Source organism: Lepisosteus platostomus, chromosome 13 (assembly GCF_059453375.1).
Source record: "Lepisosteus platostomus isolate fLepPlt1 chromosome 13, fLepPlt1.hap1, whole genome shotgun sequence".
Lineage (NCBI taxonomy): Eukaryota > Metazoa > Chordata > Actinopteri > Semionotiformes > Lepisosteidae > Lepisosteus > Lepisosteus platostomus.
The window spans coordinates 26,017,639-26,030,046 of record NC_142623.1 but is presented as its reverse complement, the minus strand read 5'-3'; the positions used below and the strand labels follow the sequence as shown (position 1 = coordinate 26,030,046).

General features: G+C 40.9%; 1 long non-coding RNA gene across 1 annotated transcript; it reads left to right on the top strand.

Annotated features, from left to right (window-relative positions):
* Positions 1 to 11,663: 11,663 nt before the first annotated feature.
* LOC148650246 (uncharacterized) lies at positions 11,664 to 12,042 on the top strand. Its single transcript, XR_015925829.1, has 2 exons — positions 11,664 to 11,784; positions 11,878 to 12,042. It is a non-coding gene; the product is annotated as an uncharacterized LOC148650246 (long non-coding RNA).
* The last annotated feature ends 366 nt before the right edge of the window (positions 12,043 to 12,408 follow it).

Here is a 12,408-nt window from a genome sequence, read left to right as displayed (position 1 = left end):
CATTGTGCATAAATCTGTCACATTATTTACTACAGTATTTCTTAAGTGACATTTTCTAATCTGTGGAAACAATTTTTAAACTTTCTAATTTGTAATATCCATTCCAATCAAACAAGAGGGCATCAGTGGACAGTGGAGGATGTCAGCTGCTGCAGTTCTAGTTCCTGCTAGATTTTAATCAAATTTTAAAAATCTTTAGATTTTTAGATTTTAGGCATTCAAAGTATGGTTGTTATTTGAAGCACACAGATGGATAGACAAACATATTTTATATTGGATATTTAGAAACAGCAAATGTTTTTAGTATTTTTACTGTCTTGAAATTTTACTGTCAAGCAATATTTGTAATAGCAGGTCATAAGATTAATTGAAATGAAAATACTGTAATCCATTTGCAATCTGATATGATTTATAAATGAATTAACGTGAGGAATGACTGTGATTTTATTGCCTTCTGTATTAATGTCATACTCCAAGATGAGGAGTAATTAGATATTTTGGGCAAGAACTATACAACTTCTCTGATGAATACAAATCCACATGGCCACTGTGCATGTCACACAGCAGCACAGATGAATGTGAGCGCCCTTGGACTCAGCAGCTGCTGTTTTCTCTTGTAAAGCAAGGTCTAAAAGACATCAGTCCTTCTCTAGAGCTGGCTTGGAAACTAACCATGAGCACCCTTTCAAAGTGCTACTCAATGGCAAGGATGATAAAAAAGCTCACAACAAAATATGTAGCCAGCAGACGGATTAACTATTAATCTGCCAACAGCAATGATCACATTTCCTGGAAGGACTGGTCATTTTAGATCAAGTTCCAGTTTTAGTCTTGTGTCTATGATGATTCTTGATAAATCTGGACAAGAAAGAATCAATTATATACATTTTCTTCTTTCTAATAATTTCTGATTATTATTGTGTAAACCCATGTTAAAAATGTGTATGAGGAATTCTATCAGATTTCCCAAGAAAAACATTTTCCTCTATTTAAAAATATGTCACAGAAGAGAAATGTTCTTTTGAAAGTTTTAAAAATTATTTTAAGAAATGTACACAAACAAAAAATGCACTCTAACACTTCTTTTATAATTATTCAATACATATTAATACAATTCACAGGTAATTTTGTGAACAAAAGTTTCAAAAAGCAAATTAACACCAAAGGAATGAAACAATAATTGCATCATAAGTCCCATGTCTGCTTAGTGAGAATCACGTTTAGATTTTACTTCTCTTGAGCAGCTACTTATTCATTTAATATTTAAATATGTTTGGCTCAGACTGAAAAAGAAATGCGCTCATGAAAACTCAACGATGTAGTAGCTTTATAAGACAAAACAGTGAGAAGTTAGTGGCATCTTTCTTGAAAAATGCATAATTATACAAATGATGATCACCATAATTATAATAGTATTAGTAGTAGTGGCACAATTATATTTACAAACTCTTTTCAGACAGCTCAAATTGTCATACAATAGAAAACATATACTGTAATACACGATAAAGTAAAATAAGAAGTAAAAGAACATAAAATGGTTACAAAAGAGAAGAGAACATCTTGTTCATTTAGTGGCTACTGTAATTGGTCCAGGGATCTTATCCAGCTATTTCTTGAAAGAAGACAGGGTGTCAGTTTCAACAACATGTCTAATTATCTTTTTCCATGCACCCATAAAAGCTTTTGATGCAGTAATTCTGACAGCATCAGAAACTGTTCTTAAATGGAAATTAAGAAGAATGTTAAGTGACCCAGAATCAGAAGTTATCCGCAAATCATTTATTACATTAACATGAGCTGATTCCGTACTGTGTCTCCTTCTAAAACACTAGTTAAAATAGTAAAAGAGTATAATTTAAAAAAAATCAGGAAAAAAAGGTTAACTTGTGTATTATCCTTATCTATTAGCTCTACAAAGTCATCATCACTGAAATATCATCATCCCAATTTGATGACTTAAGTATTGGAACATGGTACACAAACTACAGATGCAGCCATTCAAAGTGTGCGGTACAGACACGTACCGCAGGTAATTGGCTGCGGTGTCGCGTATCATGACGCAAGATGACGTTGGGTACCGCGGTACGTGATTGGTTGACCGACAGGGGCACTCGTGGTCCGTTGGTCTGTCGTAGAAAGACTTACTGTAAACGTCTTTACTGTGCCCGTTGTAGATATTGAATTTTACCACTGAAGGGAAATCTTAGTAGCTGAGCATAAAAAGAATAGGAGCATACTGTAACGCGTGTGAAGGCCATAAACGATATTAATTTTGGAACATAAACATACAGTATATAGCTGGTCTTGGTACTTTAAAGAAAAAAATACACACCAGTATTCCATTTCTCCCTAAACATTCTAAGCATCGAAGTCTTTAACTAACGTGATACCGGAGTCAACAAGCATACTTTTAGAATTTGATTAATAGGGAATATAATATGGAATCGCGTATCTAAAGAATTTAATAACGGTATGATTATATTCGTGTACTGCGACAGGGCTGTGTAGGGCTGTTTCGCCTCCCTGTTCATGCGAGCTGTCTTGTAGCCCACTGGTCTACGTGCGTGACTAACAACTGGCAGATTGTGTGTTTGAATCCAGCTGGTGCTGGACTTTTCTTTAAACAAACATTTCTTCGAAAAAATAGAATAGCGATATTATGGACAATCAATTGACTTTTATATTTCAAAATATCGCAACATGATCGATTCTAAGTCATTTTTGATAACAATGAATAGTCACCTTCTTCCCTTCTGACAACGGTCCCTGCTTCTGCTTCCTGCTTCTATTGTGTGTGTGTGTGCAACAGAGTAAATTTTTATAGAGAAATGGAAGCTGGACAGTATGCGTTACAATATAAACATTTATATTGATTTAAATCGTGTTCTGATTTAAATCGCAAACGTGTGTTTAATTATATGTGTTTTTTAATCATAATCAGGCTAATGCAACATAAATTGATACAGTATCTTTGTCTTCTAAGTGTCTTAATAAACTTTCAGCATAGCTTTCTACCCGTCAAGATTTATATTTCTTGGGATTTTGGGATCAAACGTGGAAGGATTAGATTGTAATCGTTTTTATTTGTCAAATACGTGATTGTATTTCTGAATGTTATGTGACACCTACAGTAGTTCACTGCTTTAAATACATCGAATTAAGAAAGTTATGTGTAGCACTTTAGATCTTTTTTCTGAACCAGGGAAAATCTGATCATGTTTCTCTATAACAATAATAAAAAACTTTATTTTACACATCGCCTTTAAAAGTGGCATCTCAAAGCAATACAGTAGATCGAAAAACAGTTAAAAGGGACCAAATTAAATACCAGACAATCGCAAACGCGTTTTCAATAAAATTATTTTATTCATTCAGCAGTTTGTGAGAGGGACATCCAGCAGAGAGAGACACACACACCGGTTTTCATTGACAAAATTGTTTTTTTTCAATTCCTCTTGTCTAACAGGAATGTTTTGTTTGTGGACAGACTGTTAGACTAGAGGAAAAGAGCGGCTCCTCCTACGAAGCATTTCGTTGATCCGATCACAAATTATTTTCCAGTCGCACGCAGCAAGGGTTGAGAATCTCCGATTCACCATCGTACTAATGGTTTCCCGGAGATTGCAAGGCAAGGCACTTTTGCCTCTGGACCCATCGAAATTTACAGACGTGGTCCACCCCTAGTAAATTTCAAAAGTCACAAGATTTCGAAACACGAGGGCGGCGTAGCGGTCGGCTCTTGCTTTCCCGTCTATGCCGATGCACTGCAAGTACAACCCCCCCTCCAACTCCTGGGTGATGGGTAGCAGTTGGACATCTGGGAGAATTATTCGTCCCACTGGCGTCTGTGAATTCGGCTGTGCTTCCTGGGGGGAGACAGACGGCGGGGACGGCATCAACAGATTCCTGCGCGGTGGTGAACGGAGAGGCCGGGATGGAGTGTCCTGAGGCGGTGTGTGCTCTGCGGGGGGCAGAGCTTCCGCCAGGCATTGCAACCTGCGCGGCGGGAGAGGCACTTTTCGGGAGACAGCTGCTCAACTGTTTGACTACTGGAACATACTGTCTCCTTCCTCTGCATTTTCAGGAGTGTCTCTAGCCTCCCAATCCTCCCCAGTAATGCATTGTACTGCTCCAGCTGCTGCCGAAATGTCTCCATACAGGTGCTGCTTCTACAGGTTTGCACCCTGGCCAGTGGCTGAGAGCAGAGACCCACGGCCTGTGGCAAAATAACATAATTCATGTAAGAAATAAAGTCACACAGTAGTATTCATCAGTCGCGGAACAGAAGTCAAAATAAACTTTTCTTTTTTTCCGTCTTACCGCTTTCTTTTTTACTGTCCTGGTGGTAGATCGTTTCGCCCGTGCGGTGTTTTCTTGAAGAACAGGCTACGAAGAAATAATTATAATTTAATTTAAAATTCAAAACGGCAATAATACCTTGTAATATGCGCTGTAATCGCGTATTTCAGATGAAGTCTGCTGTATTTGCTTACCCTTCGCTCTTTGGAAGCTGGGGCGGCAGAAGCACCCCGTCTCTTCCCGTAAAAGGTCTTGGTCTCCATACTGTAGTATGGTCGCTGTAGTGCAGGTTCGCAGTTTTTTTTGTGATGGGAGCTCACCCAATCCCTTGGTGTATTTATGCTATATTCACATGTACGGCTAGAGTGTGTTCATTGTCTTCCAATGAAAGGCGGGTGCCTTTTGCCGAAGTCGGGAGACATTAGAGGCTTGCCACACCCGGACTGTTAAACCAACGCATTAGCACGTCAAAGCCCATTGAGGACCCGGGCGCAATAGTTGTTTTGTCCCTTGATTTACTGATCTGCATTAATTAAATCTTGTCAGTCAGGTCTTTTTTTCTCTATTTTAATTGTCGTTTACACATGCACAACTTTAAAAGCTAGCAAGACAGGTTTAGATTCACATTAGCTGGCGAGCCTTGTTAAAAAAACTAATAATAATGTAACATGCCACTGTTTGTTCATGAACAAAGTTATACTGAGATTTCCTTAGATACGCGATTAAAAAATAAATAAATAAAAATTTGAATCTCCTGTGGAACACATTCCATAAGAATCAGCGGTTTTACAGTATATGTCGCCTTTAAAGGTGGCTTCTCAAAACGCTTTACAGGATAAAAACAACCAGCAACAGCAGCAACAACAATATTGTATTTCATTGCACTTTGAAAACCAAGTAATAACTTAACTATACAGTACGTGCAAACGTTTCGTATGTTGCTGTCGTGAATGCCTGTGTACCCATAAGTATCTTATTTGCCTTGAGTCCTGTCTACAGTATCTCTGTCCCCCTCCCCCCCTCTCTCACCGGGGTAAAGTTAGCTCGAAGTTCGAAAACGATTTTGGCACGCCTGTAGCGCTTTCACGAAACCTCTTAGAGTTGCGAGAATGCTTGTTTTGTGTATAAAATACATTGTGGATGCTTTCTCAGCCTTTACTTTTTCGATTTTATGACATTTTTTTGACCATGCACGAATATTCTTTTGTCCATATCTTCGCAATGGAAGCACAGAACGCCGTCAAACCAAATGCATTTTAAAGACCACGACTTGTGGATATTTCCACAGCCTTTACATCAAACTATCAGTGAGCTAATTATCTTTTTTTAAACCTCCGGTTTTTCATCGATGCGTAATTACGCACGAACTGGAACCCGGGGGACCGCTGTGTGCACACGTTCACAACGCGAGAAATACTGTTCAATACGGCTTCATGCGAAAAACCCGTATATGACCATAGGAAGCAGAACAGCGCAGTCTCCCATTACCCAGACTGTAAGCACGGGAATAAAGCTTTGTTTGATTTCTGAAACCCTTCCTTTACGCCCTGTTTTCATTCAGGTAAGGGTCAACTATATTCACAATACTACTGACAGCAGGAAGATTAAAATATTCTTTTCTCAGCAGCTTATTAAAAACAGCTCCCATGATGTTCAAACCGATTTTTTACACAGAACACTGACACAGCTTTGCATTCTGAATCTCTTTTTCTCAGGCTTTTATTTAATATGGCACAATGCGCTGGGATAGGGGTATTCTGTTCACAAACCAATAGCATTTAAACCACATCACCCACAATGCAGCAAGTGTTTTGCACACTAAGCAGGTCCTCTGACTTTTCCCAGCTTTGTTTTGGGTTGTGGAACCTTTCTTTATATTTTTTAGGATTTTCTGAAGATAACACTACAGGTAATACACTGGGATAGGTGGGTCATCTTCATGGCTCAATAGCATTTCAAATACAGCACCCACACTGTTGAAACCAAGTGTTTTACACACCAGACAGGCCCCCTAACTTTATATAACCTTGCTGTGGCTGTGGCCCCTTTCTTTAATTTTTTATGATTTTTTGAAGATAACACTACAGGTAATACACTGGGATAGGTGGGTCGTCTTCATGGCTCAATAGCATTTCAAATACAGCACCCACACTGTTGAAACCAAGTGTTTTACACACCAGACAGGCCCCCTAACTTTATATAACCTTGCTGTGGCTGTGGCCCCTTTCTTTAATTTTTTATGATTTTTTGAAGATAACACTACAGGTAATACTCTGTGATAGGTGGGTCGTCTTCATGGCTCAATAGCATTTCAAATACAGCACCCACACTGCTGAAACCAAGTGTTTTACACACCAGACAGGCCCCAGAACCTCGTACAACCTTACTGTGGCTGTGGCTCCTTTCTCTATTTTGTAATGAGTTTCTGAAGATAACACTACAGGTAATACACTGGGACAGGTGGGTCATCTTCATGGCTCAATAGCATTTCAAATACAGCACCCACTCTGCTGAAACCAAGTGTTTTACACACCAGACAGGCCCCCGGACCTCGTACAACCTTACTGTGGCTGTGGCCCCTTTCTTTAATTTTTTATGATTTTCTGAAGATAACACTACAGGTAACACAGTGCGATAGGTGGGTCGTCTTCATGGCTCAATAGCATTTCAAATACAGCACCCACTCTGCTGAAACCAAGTGTTTTACACACCACACAGGTCCCCTAACCTTATACAACCTTTCTGTGGTTGTGGCCCCTTTATTTATTTTTTTAATAAGAATTTTAGTTTTTCAATATGGCACCATTAGACAGGCGGTACATGGGGATTGGGGGGTGCTATTCATGAGTCAATAGCTCTTCAAGCACAACAGCCACAGTGCTGCAACCAGGTGTTTTACACCAGACATTTCCCCTAACCTTATACAACCTTGCTTTGAGTTGTGGAACATTTCTTTATTTTTTAATGTTTTTTTTTACTGTAATCAAGTGTTGTGCTCACTAGGCAGGCCTCCTGACCTTTCACAGTCATGCTTTGTTGTGTGCAACTTTAATTATCTTTTTAGGATTTTTTGAACATGGCAACTTCCACCGAGACGGGTGGGGGGTGTGGGGGTGCTCTTCAATAGCTTTTTCATCTATACACACAAACGGATGTAACCAAGACACTCAGAACCTGTCACGCAGGGGCTGACTGCTGAGGATAGGGATCCAATGCGGTGCCCTTGGTAGGGTTGGCGCGAGACGCAGGCGTAGTCGGAGTAAACAGGCAGGGGCCCGAGTCCGGGAAGGCGTAGAAGTTGCGTCGGTAGGCAGAGGCGTAAATGAAGAGACAGGCTGGGGTCAGGATCCGAGAAAGCGTAAAACAGGCGAAGGTACAAAATCGAGTGGCTAAAGCAGTTGTCGGAAAAGCGGGGTCGAGGTCCAGGGGAGAAGTCATAGTAAGGCAAAGGCGTAGTTAGTAGGTAAGCTCCGGGAGAGAATCTCAATCGTGAGCAATGACCGGGGGACAGATGAGGGTTTAAGTAGAGGACTGATTGACATGTGCACGTTTGGTATGGGGAGAGCTCGAGGGAATGCGGGAGCGCTTGCCTGCGTGAGGGAGATTCATGACAGAACCAACAGAATCAACCTGAACTCATAGAAAAACAAGAATGCCCCCGAGACACCTGAATCCCCCTCCTGGACCACTCTGGTATCAACACCCCCAAACCCATCCATACCAGCTAACAAGATTCAGAATCGGTGCAACCCTCCAACCTGGACCAAGAGCAGGATGGGACAAGAACCTGCACCACACAACGTACACAGGTTTGTATTTTTGGCTGAAGATGAAAATGTCTAACATAGATTGTTTTGGTTCTAGCAAACAATAAAAATAGTTGTTAAAATCCAAACACACATAATGAGATCACTCTCTGTCAGTATGTGTAACATTCTGGGTCTGGGCTCCTCTGTATTTGGGCTAAAGAGAGTTCAACAACATTTATTAAATGCACTGACATCATAATCTGACAAGATCCATTGTTTAGGGGAGACTTGACCACCCACTGTCCCCCTGGTATCGTGAAGCTCATTGTCCTTTAGCTTTCCAAAACCAGAATCACTTGGGACTCCGGGGGGATCGGTGTATGCAAAGATGAATTCCTTATGCAAGAAATTGTATATGGTCAATATAGCGATCATATTTTATCAGCAGATGGTAATCTCCAAGGAACAAGTAATAGGTTTATTCCACGCTGAAAAATGATCAAATGATTGATGAACCCAAGTGATTTGAAAGAAATGTTAAACAACTCAAAGCGAGGTTGTATAAGGTTAGGGGAGCTGTCTGGTGTGTAAAACACCTGGTTGCAGCACTGTGGCTGTTGTGCTTGAAGAGCTATTGACTCATGAATAGCACCCCCCAATCCCCATGTACCGCCTGTCTAATGGTGCAATATTGAAAAACTAAAATTCTTATTAAAAAAATAAAGAAAGGGGCCACAACCACAGCAAGGTTGTATAAGGTTCTGGGGGCTGTCTGGTGTGTAAAACACCTGGTTTCAGCAGTGTGGCTGTTGTATTTGAAATGCTATTGAGCCATGAAGATGACCCACCTGTCCCAGTGTATTACCTGTAGTGTAATCTTCAGAAAATCATAAAAAATTAAAGAAAGGGGCCACAGCCACAGTAAGGTTGTACGAGGTCCGGGGGCCTGTCTGGTGTGTAAAACACTTGGTTTCAGCAGAGTGGGTGCTGTATTTGAAATGCTATTGAGCCATGAAGACGACCCACCCGTCCCAGTGTATTACCTGTAGTGTTATCTTCAGAAAATCATAAAAAATTAAAGAAAGGGGCCACAGCCACAGTAAGGTTGTACGAGGTCCGGGGGCCTGTCTGGTGTGTAAAACACTTGGTTTCAGCAGAGTGGGTGCTGTATTTGAAATGCTATTGAGCCATGAAGACGACCCACCCGTCCCAGTGTATTACCTGTAGTGTTATCTTCAGAAAATCATAAAAAATTAAAGAAAGGGGCCACAGCCACAGTAAGGTTGTACGAGGTCCGGGGGCCTGTCTGGTGTGTAAAACACTTGGTTTCAGCAGAGTGGGTGCTGTATTTGAAATGCTATTGAGCCATGAAGACGACCCACCCGTCCCAGTGTATTACCTGTAGTGTTATCTTCAGAAAATCATAAAAAATTAAAGAAAGGGGCCACAGCCACAGTAAGGTTGTACGAGGTCCGGGGGCCTGTCTGGTGTGTAAAACACTTGGTTTCAGCAGAGTGGGTGCTGTATTTGAAATGCTATTGAGCCATGAAGACGACCCACCCGTCCCAGTGTATTACCTGTAGTGTTATCTTCAGAAAATCATAAAAAATTAAAGAAAGGGGCCACAGCCACAGTAAGGTTGTACGAGGTCCGAGGGCCTGTCTGGTGTGTAAAACACTTGGTTTCAGCAGAGTGGGTGCTGTATTTGAAATGCTATTGAGCCATGAAGACGACCCACCTGTCCCAGTGTATTACCTGTAGTGTAATCTTCAGAAAATCATAAAAAATTAAAGAAAGGGGCCACAGCCACAGCAAGGTTGTACGACGTCCGGGGGCCTGTCTGGTGTGTAAAACACTTGGTTTCAGCAGAGTGGGTGCTGTATTTGAAATGCTATTGAGCCATGAAGACAACCCACCCATCCCACCTGTAGTATCTTCAGAAAATCATAAAAAAATAAAGGTTCCATAACCCAAAACAAAGCTGGGAATAGTCAGATGACCTGCTTAGTGTGCAAAACACTTACCTGCAGCATTGTGGGTGCTGTGGTTTAAATGCTATTGGTTTGTGAACCAGTGCATTGTGCCACATTAAATAAAAGCAAGAGAAAAAGAGATTCAGAACACAAAGCTGTGTCAGTGTTCTGTGTAAAAAATCGGTTTGAACATCATGGGAGCTGTTTTTAATAAGCTGCTGAGTAAAGAATATTTTAATCTTCCTGCTGTCAGTAGTATTTTCAATATAGTTGACCCTTACCTGAATGAAAACAGGACATAAAGGAAGGGTTTCAGAAATCAAACAAAGCTTTATTCCCGTGCTTACAGTCTGGGTAATTGGAGACCGCGCTGTTCTGCTTCCTATGGTCATATACGGGTTTTTCGCATGAAGCCGTATTGAACAGTATTTCTCGCTTTGTGAACGTGTGCACACAGCGGTCCCCCGGGTTCCAGTTTGTGCGTAATTACGCATCGATGAAAAACCGGAGGTTTAAAAAAAGATAATTAGCTCACCGATAGATTGATGTAAAGGCTGTGGAAATATCCACAAGTCGTGGTCTTTAAAATGCTTTTGGTTTGAAGGCGTTCTGTGCTTCCATTGCGGAGATATGGACAAAAGCATATTCGTGCTTGGTCAAAAAAATGTAATAAAAACGAAAAAGTAAAGGCTGAGAAAGCATCCACAATGTATTTTATACACAAAACAAGCATTCTCGCAACTCTAAGAGGTTTCGTGAAAGCGCTACAGGCGTGCCAAAATCGTTTTCGAACTTCAAGCTAACTTTACCCCGGTCCCTCTCTCCCTCAATTCAATTCAATTCAAGGTGTTTTATTTGCATGACAGATGGGTACAATTCTTGTTGGGAATGTATACTTTGATATTTACACCCGGCGCGGCACCGAGGGAGCGTCTGCATTTATAACTTAGTTTTTAAAATTAGTCAAGCAATATGAAGCATCTCCTTTTACTTTTAAGTCCCTTAAATACATTGAGCACAGCTTTCTCACCATCCTTACACAAAGCAGAAACTTTCCGATGACTCACAGTACAAGTGGAAAGATTACAGATTTTAATCGTCTTTAACTTTGTCTTTAATTTTGCCTGTGGAGGGTATCTTATTAAGCTCTAAATTGCATTTTGAGCGCGGTTTTTGACTTTTTTTAAATTGCATTTTGGGCGCGGACAGCGCATACAAGGGTTAATGAACTGCGCCAAGAAATTTAAAATAGTATTCTTTAGGTGTAAGGGTAGGAGTGGACCGCAGCAGGCATAATCAGCAAACCAGGAAAACAAAGAACAGGACAGGTGAGATGTGTATCCAGAAAGCGAGTGATCAGAAAAAGGAAATGGTGTTACGCCCAGGTTTTCGACCCAATTGTTTTAACTTGCTAATGCATCAGACACATTTCCTGGTGTATTGTGTTTTAAATAAAATAGGAGTGTCTTTCCCTGGCATTAGCTCATCGGTATGGTGTAAGTTTTATCTGTACCATACCATACAGTATATAGGTACAGAATTCAAGCTGCACCACTGTATCGCTTTGGTAAGGGGACGGACAATGTATAAATCACGAAGACTCTCTCACACCAAATAATGAAGATGAAAAGAAACGGGAAGTCAACACGGGACATTGTACAGCAGTTGACTTCGATGGACATCTTCGTTTCTGAAAGCACAGTGAGACGGCATTATAAAGGGGAGAGGAGGCAAAGAGAATCTAAACCGAGGACGATTCAAAGGTAAATAAATTTCTAAAAATACCTTTCTTGCATGTAAATACAACTACGGACATTATTTTTAAAACTAACTGCTGATCTCTTTTTTTTTTCAAGTCCTATTGTGCGAGCTATCGACAAACTGACCGATGAAAATGATGAGCTACCGGCGATGCAAGTCCAAAGACGGCTATGGGCTGACCTCGGTGCGAATATTAGCCCGACATCGATAAGAAGAGTACGCAGGAGGCTTGGATGGAGATACAGAAAAACCAACACATGCCCCATGATAAGGCTAAAAAACAAAGAGGAAAGACTCAAGCAAGCGCTCCAATGGATTGAACAGGGGGAGGCATTTCAGGATGTACTTTTTACCGACTAAACAACAGTGGCTCTGGAACAGTTTTCAACAATGGCATTTTGCAAAAAGGGGAGACATGTGGACAAGCCAAAGCCCAAACATCCACTGAAGGTTCACGTCTGGGGGGGTATATCTAGAAGAGGCCCGGGACCACTTCTTATTTTCGAAGGAATTATGGACCGTATATTCTTCGAGGAAGTCGTGGTCACACAGCATGCTGCCCCATATATCAGGGACCAGTTTGGATCAAGGCACCGTCTCTTTCAGGACAACGATCCGAAACACAC